General features: G+C 41.3%; 1 protein-coding gene across 2 annotated transcripts in view; it reads left to right on the forward strand.

The window, feature by feature from the left end:
• Nr3c2 (nuclear receptor subfamily 3 group C member 2) overlaps positions 1 to 17,295 on the forward strand; it is a 341,763-nt gene that overhangs the window by 226,950 nt on the left and 97,518 nt on the right. The window lies entirely within an intron of this gene.

Raw genomic sequence — 17,295 nt, forward strand, 5'->3', positions numbered from 1 at the left:
TAAACAGCAAGTCTTTCTCATTAACAAATGAGCAACATGCTAATAGGCAATCAAAGCAAATCTGTATAGTTTTATGGTAAAACTCAGCGATATTTGCAGGCTCTTTATGATAGGCTCTAGCTTTTTGAGGTAGAAAAAACATAATGGCCAATAAACCAAACTGTGAATTTTTTCCCTTTTGTTTTTCCTGTGAGAGATGTAAAAACAGGAAATAGTTCTTTGGAGATGAAGGTGAGAATGGGGTACACTGGAAAGGCCTAAGATACAGGCCAGATGGACTCATAAATGGACCAATTCATGGGATGTGGTCAGAGGGGCCACAAGAAAAGGTAGCCCAGGAGAAACCCCTGGTGCATTGGGCAAGACATCTTGAGAGTCTTAAGGGAAAAGAGGTGACCAGCATTTGGTCTTCAGCAGATGTAAATTAAGAAAGATGGATACCAGCCCATCTAGGGACATCATGCTGCTGTCAGGCATTCTTCCTGTATAATTTAGGGTATCATTCAGACATCATAAGCAGCCCGAGAACATAGGAATGAAACCCAACCCTCACCCCCAGAATCAAACCAGGAAAGTGACTTAATGCAGAGGGCCACCCCAAATCTTGAAAAGATGCCCTAAGTTATATTAGGCTGGACAGGGCTGCGTGCTACCAATCGGGAAACAGACACCATGCCTTGCTACAGAGAGAGGCACAAAAGCTTGGTGCAGGTGGCTAAAGCCAGCAACGCTAAAACCAAGTGCAGACAGGACTTTGCCTTGGGGCAGAGCTCCACCCTACACTGAAGTGCTTCCTGTCTCCTGGGTTGTGGCTGCAGGAAAGTGCTCCAGATGTGGAGCTAGACATTTTAAATATACAGTAACACTTAATCTTTATATGCCCCGCCCTGTGAGATAAGCTTAGTGGCAGTAGCTTTACAGATGAGAAAATATAAGGTTAAATGGTTTAGTCAACACTGTATATCTGATAGTGACAGTCTAGGTATCACTGCTGTGTCCTATCCCAAGCCCATCGTGGCAATAGGAATTAAATTAGGGCTGTCTCTTGGCCTGAGTAAATAAGAATTAAACTCTTTTTAGATAAAAAATGTCTTTATTCTAAGCACTTTAGTCAAGTGATCACATTTGCAGTTTTATGGCATGTATGTACCAACCTTTTTGGAAAGTGAGGGTCAGGTGTTTCCCTTTATATAAAGACCAGTATTACTTGTGAGTAACTTTCCAAGTGAGAAAGGGCTTTTGTCACACACCTGTATTTGGATCCTGCCATCGCCGCTGGCCAGGTAAAGCACCAAGATCATTGCTCAGGAGGGAAAGGCACTGACATCTCAGCAGTTACTGAACACTAAATATGATGAGTGTAACTTTCCCAGCTGAAAAGCCTGACCAGCACAGTTTATGCTGAATAAATATGGGTCCTCCTAATTTCGATCACCTTGCGTCTCCTGTCTCCATGGTTATGGCACTTATGCATAATCTGGTCTGCTTTCTCAACCTGTCTTGATTCACAGACCAGAGCAGTTGGCAGTTTGTTACAGCTTCTCCCCACACTGTCTCTACTATAATTCCGATCTGGAATGTCCCTGCTAGCCACACATTAACAAAAGCTTAGTCCCCACTGCCAGTGCTGTTGGGAGCTGGTAGACTCTTTCCCAAAGTGAGGCCCAGAAGGAGGAAATCAGGTCATCAGGAGCACAGCTCTGTAGAGAATCTCAGCTCCTCCTGTTTTTCTTTTGGGTTTCTGGCTACTATGATGTGAACAGTTCTCCACTGTGTATTCCTGCCACGATGCACTGGGCTACCATAAGCCAAAGCTGAGGTCCCAGTGACCATGGACCGAAGCTTTTTAAACTGAGAGTCCATTGTCTCAGACAGTGGGTTCAAGTAGTGGAGAGGTACATGATCTCATCAGAGTCTGTCAACTTCAAATGTCAACAGAAGGAAGCATACTGTGGGTCCCAGTGTATTGTGATTATTCTTCTGTACCACTTTCTCTTGATAAACACAAGGTTTTGAATTCAAACAGATGTGGGTAGAAACACCTCTGTTTGTGTTAGGATGTGAAATCAGAAGATTCCTGCTCTTGACTTTAGCAAGCCAAGTAGGAGGCAGCTCAGAGGCCATCTCAGCTTCAGCAGCCACATCACCAGCTTCACAAGAACAGTGGAACCAAGGAGGCTGAGCTGCACAACTTGGAGTGGTCAGTTTAGAAAAAGGAGGAGCGTTTACGTAGAGGACCAGAAAGAAATGGTACAGGATGGCTTCATCTTTCCTCACCTGAATGACAAGTGGCTATCAAGGCATGGAAGATATGGGAAAACAGGTTTAGAGCAGCAGTTCTCAACCTGTGGGTCACCACCCTTTTTGAGGTCGAATGACCCTTTCACAAGGTCGTCTAAGACCATCAGTAAACACAGACATTTACATTAAGACTCATAACAGTAGCAACATTACAGTTCTGAAGTAGCAGCAAAAACAATTGTATGGTTGGGGGATCACCTTGACATGAGGAACTGTGTTAGAGGGTTGCAGTGTTAGGAAGGTTGAGAACCATTGGTCTAGAGTAAGAAGATAGCACAGACCAGTTCATTGTGAATTACTTTTGGTGAGTTGAACTAGTCCCTCTAATACTGTCCCAGGAAATGTGATGATCAATGGTCACAGTGAACTTCTAACACAAAAAGTAGACCTGGGAGCTGAACAGATGGCTCAGTGGTTAAGAGCATTGACTGTTCTTTCAGAGGACCCAGGTTCAATCCCCAGCACCCACATGGCAGCTCACAACTATCTGTCATTCCAAGATCTGACACTCTCACACAGACAAAATACCAATGTACATAAAATAAGAACAAATAAGTAAGTTATTAAAAAAGAAGGAGTAGACCTGGACTGGCTTCCCTATTGCTCACTGCTCAGGTCCAGATGCCACAGCGTCGCATGTCCTCACAGCCTCACATTACCTCTTAGTTTCCATCATATTCAGCTTCCCCACTCCAGACTTCATGACACCTTCTTTTAAAATAAATTGTGTCTCTTGTTCAAATACTCCTGATTCTCTTTATATCCAAAAACTTCCTCCAGGGTACAAATCTAATGTTCTTTTCTTCCTGTGGCCCTTCCTGACGTCTGAGGCAAATGTCCCTTCCCCCCTATGTCCTCATATCATATGCTGTTCTTGGACAACGTTTGATCTGCTTAGCAGATCCTGCCCTGGGTCGCCAGTGCCCCACCAGGGTTCCAGTACTACTCACTTTTCCACCAAGAGCTGATCACAGGACCTGGCATGTAATAGCCAATCAGCAATCCTTTATTGGATTAATAGAAGAACAAGAAGAGATACTAAATTACCAATGCCTCACATCCCAACAGAACATATTTACTGTAGTTTAAAAAGCATATATCATTTTAAAAAGAGTCTCAGTAGGATACAGTGAAGTTGGTAGTTGTGTTTGCTTTGAGATAGAACCAGGGTTTAGGGTGACATTTTCCACCTTACAGCCTCTTAGATTTTGTATCCTATACATGTATTACTTCAAGTACTCCAAACTAGTCCAATTTAATGTATGCAAAGGACTTTATGACAACTGGTTTCATAGTTTTTTGAGTTTCTCTCTTTTTTTAATATTTAGAGTACCGGTTGATGTCTATGAGATAGTTATCATTTATTACCAATATCAGCCTTCATCTGGGGCTCATTGGTGATGCCCAAGGTGACAGATGAACACCCACAAAATTGTTTAAGAAAAAAAAAAAAAAAGCAAAACAAACAAGCAAGCAAAGCCTTTATAAGCTTTCCAGAGTTATCTGAAACCAAGGTGGCTGAACAACAACAAAAAAACTTCCTTCTCCCACTCTGCCTTCCTTTCTACTTTCAAGACCACAGGGAGTTAGCTGACTGGGCAAAAAAAGAAAATGTCTGAAAGCTGACAATGGAGAAGCCAACACCAGGGGGTTCCATTCCTGCAGGGCTGTGCTCCAGTGTCTGTCAAAGCCTGGGGTATTGAGGTTCTCTGAGACCAGGCAAAACTGGATATACATGCCAGTGTATAAGTTTAGCAACCCTTGTATGGTGTCATCAGAGATGCAGCACAACTGAGGTCTCAGCGGCAGAGTGCTTAGTGATGCTTCTGTCTATCTAAACCTATATAAGGCAGCCTAAACATATCTTCCACTGCAGATTCTGTCTGAGTTCCATTTTGTCCTCTAGGTCTGAGTATATTGAGGATATTTCTAATATGTGTGGATCCAAAGAAGAACCTGTACTGTGATAGAGTCCAAGTATGAATCCTACCTAAACTAGCTGCATGGTGGAGTCTTAATTGGGAAAAATAGAGACAATATCCCTGATCTCATAACTCCCTCACAGCAATTGAAAATAAGTACTAAATTATATGATTTTGAAAGCACCTGTCACATAATGAGAATTTAACAAATGTTAGTCTCTGCCCACTACCCTAAATAACTTACAAGTTTATCTCTACAACAGATGTTATTGTATAGGGAAGTCCAAGTCCAAAGATGTAAAAGTCCTAGTGTGGGATGCAAATAGAATGTAATTCACTCACACACACACACACACACACACACACACACACACACACACACACACTTTTTCTTGTTGGGAACTTCTCTTACCATTTGTTATGACAACTATTTCTTTAGGTTAAAAATCTTCCAGCTTTTGCATTTCTTCATATGTTTTATTATTTTTCATAAAAAGATGTTTAAAATGTAAGTTGGGATAATTAGCACACACCACACACACACATATACTGAAAAACTAACACCTTTCACTCTAAGAAGGAAGTTTATCCAGGATTTTTATGCTTACTCCCCTTGGTAAAAACTCCTGAGCCTTAAGTCCCAACCTGACTCCCAACTTAAAGTCAGGGTCCTGAAGGGTAAGTCTGAGAGATTGTGTTTCAAGGTGGCAGAGACAACCTCTTCTGGATGTCTTTCCTCCCTGGCATTTCACAGCATGTTTGTTCAGGCTCACTCCAAAGCTCAGCAGCAGGGGATGGTTGTCCATTGGTTTATTGTGGGTGGGCCAGACTGGTTTTAACTGAGCAGAGGAAGTTAATTACCCAGTGTTTTAGTTGGCTCTGGAAATGAATAACCAGTTCCTGCTTCTCTGCATCTCACCACATTGCACTATGGCATGGGGGATGGGAGATCGCCCATCAGAACCTGCAGTACAGTGCAGGGAGTTGCTGGGACTGCCTAATCTGTTCCCCAGGTTGTTTGAACCAGTTCAAGAGCAGTTAAACAAGGTTATGTAAGTGACATGTGATGTAGCCCAAAATAGTGACTGCAAGCATGGGCTACTGTTGCTGGGAGTTTGTCGACTGGAAAAAAAAAATCCCTCAAGCAGGAGAACAAATGAACTTTCAGAAACGAAAATGAGACTCAAACAAAAGGTTAACTTTAAAAGGGACTTAGTGAAATTGCCTTTCTGATGTTAAAAGCGAATTCTCATTTTGAAAAAGAGAAATGTTGCTGCTGAGGTCTGGCCAAGTTGGTTAAGTGGGAGGAAGGCTTCCTAATGAATTTGGGGCCATGCCTTTGCTCTTGGTTCCCATGTTTTAAGGAATGGTGCCACCAGCCCAGCCCTCAGACTTACTGACTTTGGATGTATAACAAATTATTAAGCAAGAATTATTAATCGCTCAACTGAATGATATGTATTAAACTACCTTGTAAATTGCTATCTTTTTAGTTAATCTCCTTTGTAGTCTTGAGGGAGGAAAAGAAAATTCTTATTTCACATAACACAATAAACATAAAGGAAAGTAAGATTGGTGGTGAAATTTGACAGGGTTATTTTTTAGAAGGATGACCCAAATGACACCAGAAAGGGTGTAGGCCATGCCCCAGCTGTAAAGAGGCTTGTTGCCCTAATGTCTGGATTCCCACAGTGGCCTGAGTCTGATGGCCCTGGCCTCTCAATGAACTCCACATATGGGACTGAGACCCAAGGTGAAGGGGACAGGGGCAGAGGACACATGGCAGGACCCTGTAACAGGACTTAGGTTCAACAAAACTATGTCCTACTGTTCTGTGGCTCCAGAGTCTTAATCTCTAAAAGGCCTCATAAATAGTGCTGTGTTTCTCCACCCAGACTCTGGGCAGACTGAAAAACAAAGGAGTGGCTTGTGGGAGATAAAATATCAGCCTTCTGAGAGGGCTAAGTAAGTTGAAGGATGTGACTTTGTGGTAAGAGCAAAAAGAATCTGCAACCTGAGCCTGGGAACAAGATGCAGGCATGGGCTCCACTGGGTCAGGGCAGACCTTCCCAGAGCCCAGGAGGTTGTGGACCTACCTACTCTCTAAGTTTTTTCCTCAGAGGGAAAGAATGGGTGGAGGTAACCAAGCTAGATATTCTTCTCAAATCTCCTCATCAGAGCAGAGTGAGCAAATGATACAGAGGCCCTAGGTATAACATCCTGCAGCTTCCACTTCCCCAAAGGAAACGTGGAGGGTATTCTGTGTGAGGTCCCAACACTGCAATGTTGCAGGAACAGCCTTGTTGTTCAGTATGCTCTCCCTTCCTAAAGCTCACCCCTCCGTGTGAAGTGTAATCATACACAGATGGTGCATTTTCTAATGTGTGCAATTGGGGACCTTTTGTCCAGTGAAGAATCGCTTCAGTCCTCTGTTTGGCTAAGTGTCTGTTCACAAGTGTGTAGTCCAAGTGTCCCCAACTCCATGAATCCTCCCATGAAGATTCCAAGAGCTGTTTGTAGCTGTTGACCTTGACATTGGAGCTGCTAGAACTTGGGGCTTTTTATGTCTAATGTCCCCTGAAAATGTCAGTGTTTTTCCTTATTAAAGTGTACCTTAGAAGCCATGCTTACCAAGAAACAATGAAACAAGCAGGACATGGATAGGCCTGAGGCGTGTGTGGCTATCCATAGATAATACAGAATGAGCTTATCCAACAAAACTCCTTCCTAAAATCAAAAGGGAGGCATGGGGAAGATATGTCACATGTGTGGACAGTCTCCGGACAAACTTTAGCAGGGGTCAAATGTCAAAAAGATTCAGGCTGCACACAGTTCACCAGTTTGTCGTTTGTAAATGTCTTTAAGTTTGGTATGTATGATTCAGTATCACATTCTATTTCTGAATATGCCACTAACTTCTGAAGTTTTTGTGTTGTTAAAATAAGTCACACATAATATATTGTCATCTATACCAATAATAGTAGCATAAAGATACCAAAAGTCAAAGCACCAATAAAAATAAGCTGGAGTTATGGGGGCCTGTGTCTCTGATCTAAGCTGTAGCTACTGCTTCCGACATGGTAGAGTTTTGCTGAGCATGCCTAGGCACTTTCCCCTGTCCACTCCCTTCTGTGTGCCCGCAGGGCTCACTGCAACAGAGCCATGGTCCTTACAGTCTTGGTTTTGAGACTACAACTCATAGGACCTTGAAAGGCATGTAAACAGAACAATGCCAGGATCCCATTGGTGGTTCAGAGGGCCACTGTACTAAATAATCTTAGAACATGGATGCACCTCTGTGGAGGCCGTGGAGACCCTCCTGAGACACTGAGAGACGTGCGGAAGACGGCCTTCTTCATAGTCACTTCAACCAGGAACCTCACCTTCGGCTCTTCGTTTGCACCCACGTCTATTAAAAAATACATTTTTTAAGTTGGTTGTTTGCTTTTGAGACAGGGTCTTTCTGCAGACTTGGCTGTCCTGGAACTCACTATGTAGACAAGGCTAACCTAAAACTCAAAGAGGTCTACCTGCCCTTGCCTCTCAAGTGCTGAGATTAAAGATGTGCCATCATGCCCAGCTAAGCTGTTGTTATTGTTTTTAAGCTTAAGAAGCATTTGGTTAAAAGTGGTACCTCACAGAGACAGGTGGTCTAGTTCCAAGCATAGTCATGGCAATAGACAATACTAGATGACAATACCTGGAATGAAAATAGTTGGAGAGGACACATAGGACGACTGATGCACATGGGAACTGATGGGAACTGTGATGTCGTACAGATGACTTGTACAAGTTCCAGTCAGACAAAATGCCAGCACAGAGAGGGGAAGTGGACCCAAAGTCCCGCCTCAACAAAGCTGTTTGCAATTGGCGCCTATCAGGAGAGGGAAGAGCTGTTTTCTTGAGTGGAGTGACTCTGGGTCTATCAGCCATACTCCAGGGCAGGTCCATCTCCAGGAGCAGTTAGCCAACACAAAAGTCTCCCTTTGCATGTGCTTTTCTTGTTCTGTTTGGTGCAGGTTTTTTTTTTTCCTCCTTTAAATTTCTTTTTAAGAGAGAGGAAAAAAAAAGACATGAAATTGAAAGTATGCAGGGGAAATACCTGGGCGGAGCTGGGGGAAGAGAAAGAATATAAACAAAATATATTGTATAAAATTGATTTTAGTATATGAACATTTTTTAAAATAAATTTAAAATCATAGTATTTTTAAAGATAATAGCTGGAATGATGACAGCAAGAGTAACTGTGTCTACTAGGCATTGAACCGGTCTGTGTGTCACCCACTGGGTCAAATGGCCTCTGAAGCATTCTGGTCTTTCTTTCAGAAGATTCCACCTTTCAAAGGTTTTACCGCCTCCCAGGAATGTATGAGCTGGAGACCCAGCCTGGGGGAGACCCAGCCTGGGGAGAGGTCCCACTGCAGAAAGAGCTTCCTGTCAGGCCCCAGTCCTCCCATGACCTCAGCGTGCACGTCGCTGCTCAGTGCCCAGTAGCCTGCCTGAGCAGTTGCATCCACACACTGAACTTGTCCCGGCCTCTCTGAACACACTCATCGTTTGAGTTGCTGTGTACCTGTTCTCTGTTTCCAGTTCTAATACTCTCTGGGGCTTGACTCAGGTGTTTGCCTTCCTTCCTTTTTAAATTAGCATACACATAATAGATTCCACTGTGACATTTTCAAATATACCATCCATTGTACACTTGTACCCTACCCACTTCCTGACTGGTCCCCTCTTCATAAATGGCTTCCCTCTCCACCCTCATATAACCATCTCTATAAATTCACATCATATCAATACCATATGATTGATTCCTTTTAACTTCTCCAAATTCCTGACCCTCTAGAATGTAAAGTAAAGTCTTAGAGGTGATGGATGGGCAGCATTTTAACCCCTTCAACCCCGCTTTGAAAATTTGGGGGCTAGGGATATGGCTCACTGGTAGAGTGCTTGACTAGATGGCATGAGACCCCTGGGTTGGATCCCTAGTTATGTACATGCACACGTATACATATCTGTGGGCATGTGCGTGTGCACATGTACGAGCACACACACACACACACACACACACACACACACACACACACACATACACACAGTTTGCTGACTGATGTTAAATCATGGCTGGAGATGTGGTATGAATCCCAGAACCTACTCTTTGTGAGGACTGTGTTCCTGGAGCCCTTGTGAACATCTGCTTTGCTCCACTCAGTTGTTGGGTCTCAAGGACTCAGGATCTGACTGTACACACTCTCTTACTTTGAAAAGCATTGAGTAATACTAGAAAACAGACAGCTGATATCAAGAGGAGAAGGATGAGGAAGTTAGTGCTTTCTAGATCCTCCAGGTCCCGGGCCCAATCTCATTCTTAGCCGAGCTTCGGACAGATGGGCGAGTTTGATGTTTGTCTTGTTTACTTTTAGGATATAGTTTAACATCCTCACTTCCTTGTTGTCTTTTGGAATAAGGGAAAACTTGAAGATGGGATCAGAAATTAGTAGTGTTGGTGTCAAGTGGGACGTTTTCACCTTAAGGCCAGCATCAGTACATGTTCTACTCACTGAAATTTAAGAGCTGGCTGTTTGCATTTTCTCACTTTACTAAAAGAAAATAAAAGAAGTGAATGAAGCAAAGCAGTGATGAATGGCAACACCACTGCCATTATTTAAATTAATTTAACTTTTAACTTTTGAGTCTTTACTGCAGGCCAGGTTTGGTACTTCTTATTGCTGCATTCTGTTTGGCCCCATTGGGCATTCACCAGTTGGCACTGGTCTCTCCATTTTGTAGTTAGGGGATCACAACTCCGAAACGTAAAGCATCAGCCCTGAGCCCACAGGCTTTGGCCAACCCTTTCTGCTCTCCGCTATTTCCTCCCATCTTCAGCCTTCCCTGTTCTTGTGCTAGCTAGTCTGGGACTCTTGCGTTCCTCAACCTGCCTGCTTCATTTGGCACCAGGTCAAGAATAGCACAAAGTTGGTTCTTGATTTTGTATTTAAAAAAAAAAAAAAAAAAAAAAAAAAAAACGCCAAAGATAACTTTTGGTGCTTTTGGGAAACTTTGAAACAATGTTTACTTTTTAAACATTTCCCAAATTATCCTACAGTTAAAAGCAATTTTATAGTTTGAAACAGTACAGAAATAACAAAAGCATGTGTTTTGTTGTTTTTGAACTCAGCTTTGTGATTTGCTTTGGTTTCTTTTTTGAGCACTCATGAATGCTAGGTTTCCAGTTAGCCTTGGAATTTGTGTTGTCCATGCTTCCTGGTGTCAGCACCTTGGAGTTCCATCCAGATTGCCCCTCACCTTTGAAGCCTCTGGAACAGACTGCCTTTCCTCCCAAACTCTACCACAGCCTTAGGCAGCACAGACTGAGCAGCGTCTCCTGGGAGATCAGCAGTCTCCTTAGCTGACTTCATTGAAAAACCTCAGAACCTGTTTCCTTTCTTCCTCCCTCTCTCCTTCTCTCCTCCCTCCTCCTCCCTTCCCCCTTCCTCTTCCCTTTCTCCCCTTCCTCCCTCCCTCCTACCTTCCTCCCTCCTCCCTCCCTCCTTCCTTTAAACAAAGAAAGAATTTTAGACAGTTTCCTATTGCCTAGGCTGACCTCAGACTTGCCATAAAGAGGAGACTGTCCTTGGGTTTCTGATCCCTCTGTCTCTACCTCCTAAACACTAACATGAGCTTCCATACTTCCTTAGAGGTCGTTTTATTATTGGGCACAGTGTGAAGAGGAGCTCAGGGGTAGACCGTTGCAAAGGGAACAAAACATGTTTGTATCTGTGGGTCATGTGTAAGCCAGTTACTTAGTTTTGGGTGAGCATTCTTTACTATGGCTCTGTGTCTACACAGCACACTGCATTAACTTGCAAGTTCCTTGTGCTGTGTGCACATATTGGCCTAATAATGCAGTATTTGTACATTGATTAGTTCTTCCAGAGTCTATGCAGCATCAGTACCCCAGGCTATCTGTGCATCTCTACTTTCTTCATTAGCATAGGGACCATTTTCTATAGTGTTTAGCAGAGTACCATACTATAGATTTTGTACAGAAGTCTATAAGGGAACACTCTGAAGTAGTCAAATCATATATATGTATGTGTGTATATATGTATGTATGTTTACATGTTTCATATATGAAACAACTTTTTTTCCTCCATGAATAGAAACATGTACTTTTTTGAAATGTCTTTTACACTATCTATTATGAACTAGCTAAACAGAATTTCCTCATTTTTATGACAGCTAAATGGAATCTATTAGAAAACTACAGGATTTGCATATATATATATATTGGTTTTTCGAGACAGGGTTTCTCTGTAGCTTTGGAGACTGTCCTGTAGACCAGGCTGGCCTCGAACTCACAGAGATCTGCCTGCCTCTGCCTCCCGAGTGCTGGGATTACAGGCGTGCGCCACCACCACCACCCGGCTGCATTCCCCTATATATTTTTTTAATTATTTGTCTTATAATTGTGGATATTCTTGAGTATTCAGGTATTGATACTTATGGAACAGGTTTGGTAAGATTTCAAACTTAGTTGGAAATCATGGGTTACATTATTTATTGAAATAACCCACTGATCTTTAGGTCTCCCTCAACGAAGAAGTGAATTTTATACACTGGTTACTTTTAGTAATAGTTAAAATAATTTTTTTTAATTAAAAAAAAACTCACTGTATAAATAGCCCTCAATTTTATAAAATTAACTTGGCAAGAATAAAATCAGTAAACTGGAATGTTCACTGCTTCTGTTCCAGAGACTGGATCTCATGCCTTCTCTTTCCTACCACATCACTGAGGACTGGCCCCCCACCGCCCACCCTGTGTGGTTTCCCAGTCACTGAGGAACCCCAACCTCACATCACTCACCTACCCCCATCCCTTGCCTACCCTGTGTGTGTTTCCTGGTCACTGAGCACCCATCCCATCCATCCCCATATACTCCACCCACCTTGTGTGTGTTTCCTGGTCACTGAAGACCACTACCACACATCCCCACATCCCCACCCCACCCTGTATGTGTTTCCCAGTCTTTACTTCCAGTTTCCGTCCTGCTTGAGATGGGATGGGATCACTGCACTGAGCAATGGCTGAGCTAGACTTCCTGAATCAGAATCTATACTCACCTTGAGACTCACAAGGTGCTCTGTGGTATCAGGGGAAGAAATAGCCCATTTCTAGCTCCTGATATGAATCAACAGAGAAACAACTGGTTTGGATTTTTCTAGGTTGTTTGTCTCTTACATGTCTTTTATTATCTAATGAATTCTTTATTTGGGGTTCAGTTTCTCCTTTCTTCTAGTTTCTACAGGTAGACTCTTAGATCTTTACTTTTTGTACTTTTCTAATATAAGCATTTAAAGCTAAAAATATTCTCCCTAAGTACAGCTTTAGTTGGATCCCACGAGTTCTTGTTCAGTGTTCATTGTTACTGAATTTAAAATATCAATTGTTTACCATGGGATTTCTTCCGTGACACATAGTTATAATTATATTCCCTTACTTTCAGTGACATGGGCCTCTTCTGTTTTGAGAAATGCCTTTATCTTACCTAGATAACGTCACAGTTCTATCTCAGAATTTCCCACATGTGCTTGAAACAAAATATGTATGTTGTGTGGTTGGGTCACCCAAATGGGAATAGGTGAAAGTATGTAAATAATAGTGTTCAAATCCAATGGACCCTCCCTGACTATCTAGATAGTAGCTGCTCTCCTGGGTGCTGATAGTTTTTTATATTTCTAGTTATGAATAGATCTTTTGCTTTCAGTTTTTATTTGACACATATATGCTATTATGTGTCTAAATATTTGGGGTTGTTATAATTCCAGTTTGATCAATGTAAAACTATATTCCATATCTCCAGCAGTGCTGTCTTTTTGAATGTCTTGTCTGGTTTTAAGGGAATCACATCAGCGTTCTTATGCTTACTGTTTGCATCAGGTGTCAATCTTTCCACCCTAATCTGTGATCTCTGTGTTTATGTTTAGAACACACCTTAGTACATGCTGCATCTTGCTTTTTAAACTAGTCTGCCATCTTTTTTGACTTTCAAATATTTAGACCATTTACATTTAATGGAACTTATGCCTGGGTTTTATCTTTGATTTTTTTTTTTTTTTTGCTTCCTATGTTAATTGTTCACCAAATTTTTCTTTTGTGTCTTTCTTTGGTTTGATTTTTTCAGTATTCTCTTACACCTCTACTGTCTCCTAAACCATATTCCTTGTTTTGTTATAGTGTGGTGTGATGTGTTGTATACTATTGTTGCTCAGTGTACATCAGATTTTTGGTTACATGAAACACAAACTTCAATACCCCATCTTAGAGTTCTGAAAAAAAGGACATTGGATATAAATTCCTGATAAGTTCTTAGGTGATGCTTATATAACAGACACCACAGCTTGAGAACCATTTGCTAAAGATAACAATATATGTGTGTGTATTCTTATGGCCATAGACTACCTAGAATTCATCTATACCATCTCAAATATAACACGCAAAACTTGCAGTAGTGGAAATTTCCTTCATATCCCGTTTTATATCCTATTCTTAGTATTGTGTTGACAGGTATTCTATATATGTATATTTTGAAAGACTCCTAATGTGTTTTTATTATCTTCCTAAAAATCCTCCCATGTATTTACTGTCTGTGACTCTCACTTTTTCTGTATGCCCAATCTCCATTTGCATTGGTTTTCTTAAGCATGAAGAACTTTGTGTTTTATTCCTTACAATGTAGCTCTGCCAGTGACAAATTTTCTTAGCTCTTCTTTATCCAAAATGGGGGAAATCTTCATTTCTCCTTGATTTGGAGAACTGCTTTTAAAATTCAAGATTAACAGTCTCTAAATTTATAACATGTCCTCTTTTAGACCTCAGAAGTTTTTAAAATGTATTTGAATTAGTTCATTGAGAATTCCATACATTGTAGTTTGATTATTAACCCCAGCTTCACCTCCTCTCAGATCTGCCCTCCACCCACATCATACAACTCAACTTTGTGTCCTCATTTAAAAAAACAAAGCCATTTCATGCTGGCTGTATACCCTTGGGTATGGGGCCGTCCACTGCAGAGTGTTCAACTTCCCAGGGCCACACCTTAAGAAAACTAAGCCTCCCTCTCCCACCAGCTATCAATTGTCAGTAGCTCTGGCCTTAGTTATTTTCATCAAAAATTACTACTCAGCCTTGTTCCTCTTGTGTAATGTAGCTTTCCCCACCATATAAAGCTGGTTTTATGAATTTTGTCTTTGTATTTCAGACATTTGACTGTGTCATGCTTCAGTTATTTTGTTTCTATTTATCTTTTGGCATTAAAAAATTAAATTAGAATGTCTTCACATATATTTTCTGATCTTTCTTTTCTTCTAGGACTCTAATTACACATGTATTAAATAATTTGTTCTGTCCCACATACTACTGATGTTTTATTTACTTATTTTTAAACTATCTTTTCCTTGTGTTTTAGTTTGAACTATTTAATTTCACTGATGAATTCTTGTTGAACACCTAGTATCTTGATCATTCTAAGCAGTAGCTCTTACATGATACACATTTCACTTCTTAATTTTCCTTCTATTTTTGCTTGTCTGTATGTCTGTACCATTTACAGTCTCTATCCTGGCCCTCATTCTTGACTCCTTGTGGTCATCTTTTTACATACTCTAACTCACAGGTGCTTCTAATTCCAGCCTTTAGGTTATCTGTGAAGCTCTTTCACTGACTGACTTTCTTCTATTGACTCTGGCTCATATTTTCAGTTTGTATGTTCCTATTGTTATTGTAGTCTACTTATTCTGAAGATTCTGCGTTTTATTACAGTTCCCTGAAAGATGATAAATTTTAATCTAGAGGTCAGATAAATCACTGGCAGCCACCTTGAACTTGTAGAGCCTTTGTTTTATTCACTTTTCACTTTGGGGGAATGTATTTTGCCCTAATTGTGAGGCACAGTATCTCTTTGTAGGGCGTGAACCTTTTAGGATTTCAAAGGAATGTCAGAAGTCTTTTTGTCTCCTTAGTTTTGTGGAATTCAAGCTCTGTTCTCCTCTGGCAGGCAGCTCCTGAGATTCCTGCTCACCTATTTCAGCCTTAAATTGTACTTTATCCTGAATGCTTTGATATCTCATGATCATTTCTGGAATTTCTTACACAGCCCTCACATACCCTACTTCCTAGTACTTTCTCCTGCAGTCCCAAAACCTGTCTTTTTGGTCTTGTAAGATTAAGGGGGGGGGGGATGGTTGGTTTGTTTTTAGCCATCTTGTTCAACATGGATCACAAGGCTGGGTGGAGGTGAGGTGGGGGGCTAGTCAACCACAAGACCTTTCCGAGAGGGACTCTCTTTTCAGTGGTCAATTTGCCTCCAGTGTCTCCCTGCATTTGCTCACTCCTAAGAAACTTTACATTTTTTACCCCAACCCTTTGCTGAAGAGTTTATAAGTATGTGCCGGAGACTTACCTCCTGTAGACTGTTATGTCATTGCTCAGATAAAGAATTGCTTCACAATTGATAAGTAAGTCAATACAAAATCAAGTTTATTTTCCTTAGCCACTTAGCTTTCTTTTTAACCCAAAATTACTCCTCTGGTTCTCTATATGCTGACTAGTATACAGCTACTTATTTTCATATAGGCATCTCTGAACTTCCATGGAGACCTATAAGAGTGGCCCCTACTTCCTCTCTACTAATCTGTCACATAACCTTCAGATTTATCTTTCTGAAGCATGGATCTGGACCTGACAGTCTGTAAGCAGGAATCGGCAGTAGCATCACAGGACCTGCTTAGTGGCTGCTGAGTCCCTTGGCTGTCATTCCTGGCCACCACTGTCTAGTCAGGATTCTGATGGTCTGTGGTGTTAGTATTTCTGTCAAAATTATCCCACATAGCCTACAATGTGACTTCTTCTGGATTAACTACCTTAGCACTAAGTGCACAGGCATTAAAAGGGAAATGAATAGGATTGAAGGCACCCAGCTCCATTCTCATTTTGTATTCAGTTTGTTTTTGTTGATGTAATAGGGACTAAGAGATTAGACACAATTCACACATTTATATAAGTGCAATCAGATTTTTAATGCTGTGGCTAAAGAGGACTGGCTGATTCTCCAGAGGACCCAGGTTTGATTCCTTATACCCACATGATGGTCTACAAACAACTGTAATTCCAGTTACAAAAGATCCAGCACCTTCTTCTGGCTCTCCAGGTACCATGGATACAAATGGAGCCCAGACAGAGGAGCACCAATAGATAGTCAGGCAAAACTCATAGACATTTTTAAAAATTGTAATTGAATTTTTCAGATCTTTAATGTTTGCACAACTGAAAAGTATGTAATAGAATTGTCTGGCATCTATTATAAGATGTCTGCAGTAGTCTCCTGTAATTCTCTTGTCCTATGTGACAGATGGAACACAGCCCAGGAAGGAAACCATTCTGCACTTGTTATAGGACCATGTATCTTTAAAGGATGCTGATCATACATCATCCTGGCCTTTGAAAGCCACTCATTCTAAAACAACCAGAGAACAACCAGAGAAAATCTTCTATGTGCATGGAAGATGGAGACCATTTCTAGCTCATTCTTATATACCAATGAGACTTGTTTACATTTATCACTAATCTATAGAAATGTAAAGAAATTTACACCCCATGAGACCAATGCCTTATGCAAATGTCTTGTGGCCATAAATCCTTGGTGAATTGAAATAAATTAAAATTACAGTTCATTATTTCTTTTAGACTTTAAAGTTGACTCAATTCATTGTGAGTGACAGATGAAACCTGTGGTTGGGCATTCACTCTCATGTGATGTAACAGGCACATAATGCCAATTGCCAGTAGAAATTCTGCCGAGTAAAGTAAGTGTGCTTTCCTTAAAGAACATTCCATTGTTTGTCATTTCCAAAGAGCGCTTTGCACATGCTGTTAGACCACAAGCAAATTACATTGCCAACAGCTCTTTAGAAAGCTGCCTGGCCTCGGGAAGACCAGTGCCACCAGGCCTTTTGAATTGTGCTTCTGATGCTGCATTTCGTCACTTTACCAATTCAAGCTGGAGTTCCTC

The sequence above is a fragment of the Onychomys torridus genome, chromosome 5 (genome assembly GCF_903995425.1).
Source record: "Onychomys torridus chromosome 5, mOncTor1.1, whole genome shotgun sequence".
NCBI lineage: Eukaryota > Metazoa > Chordata > Mammalia > Rodentia > Cricetidae > Onychomys > Onychomys torridus.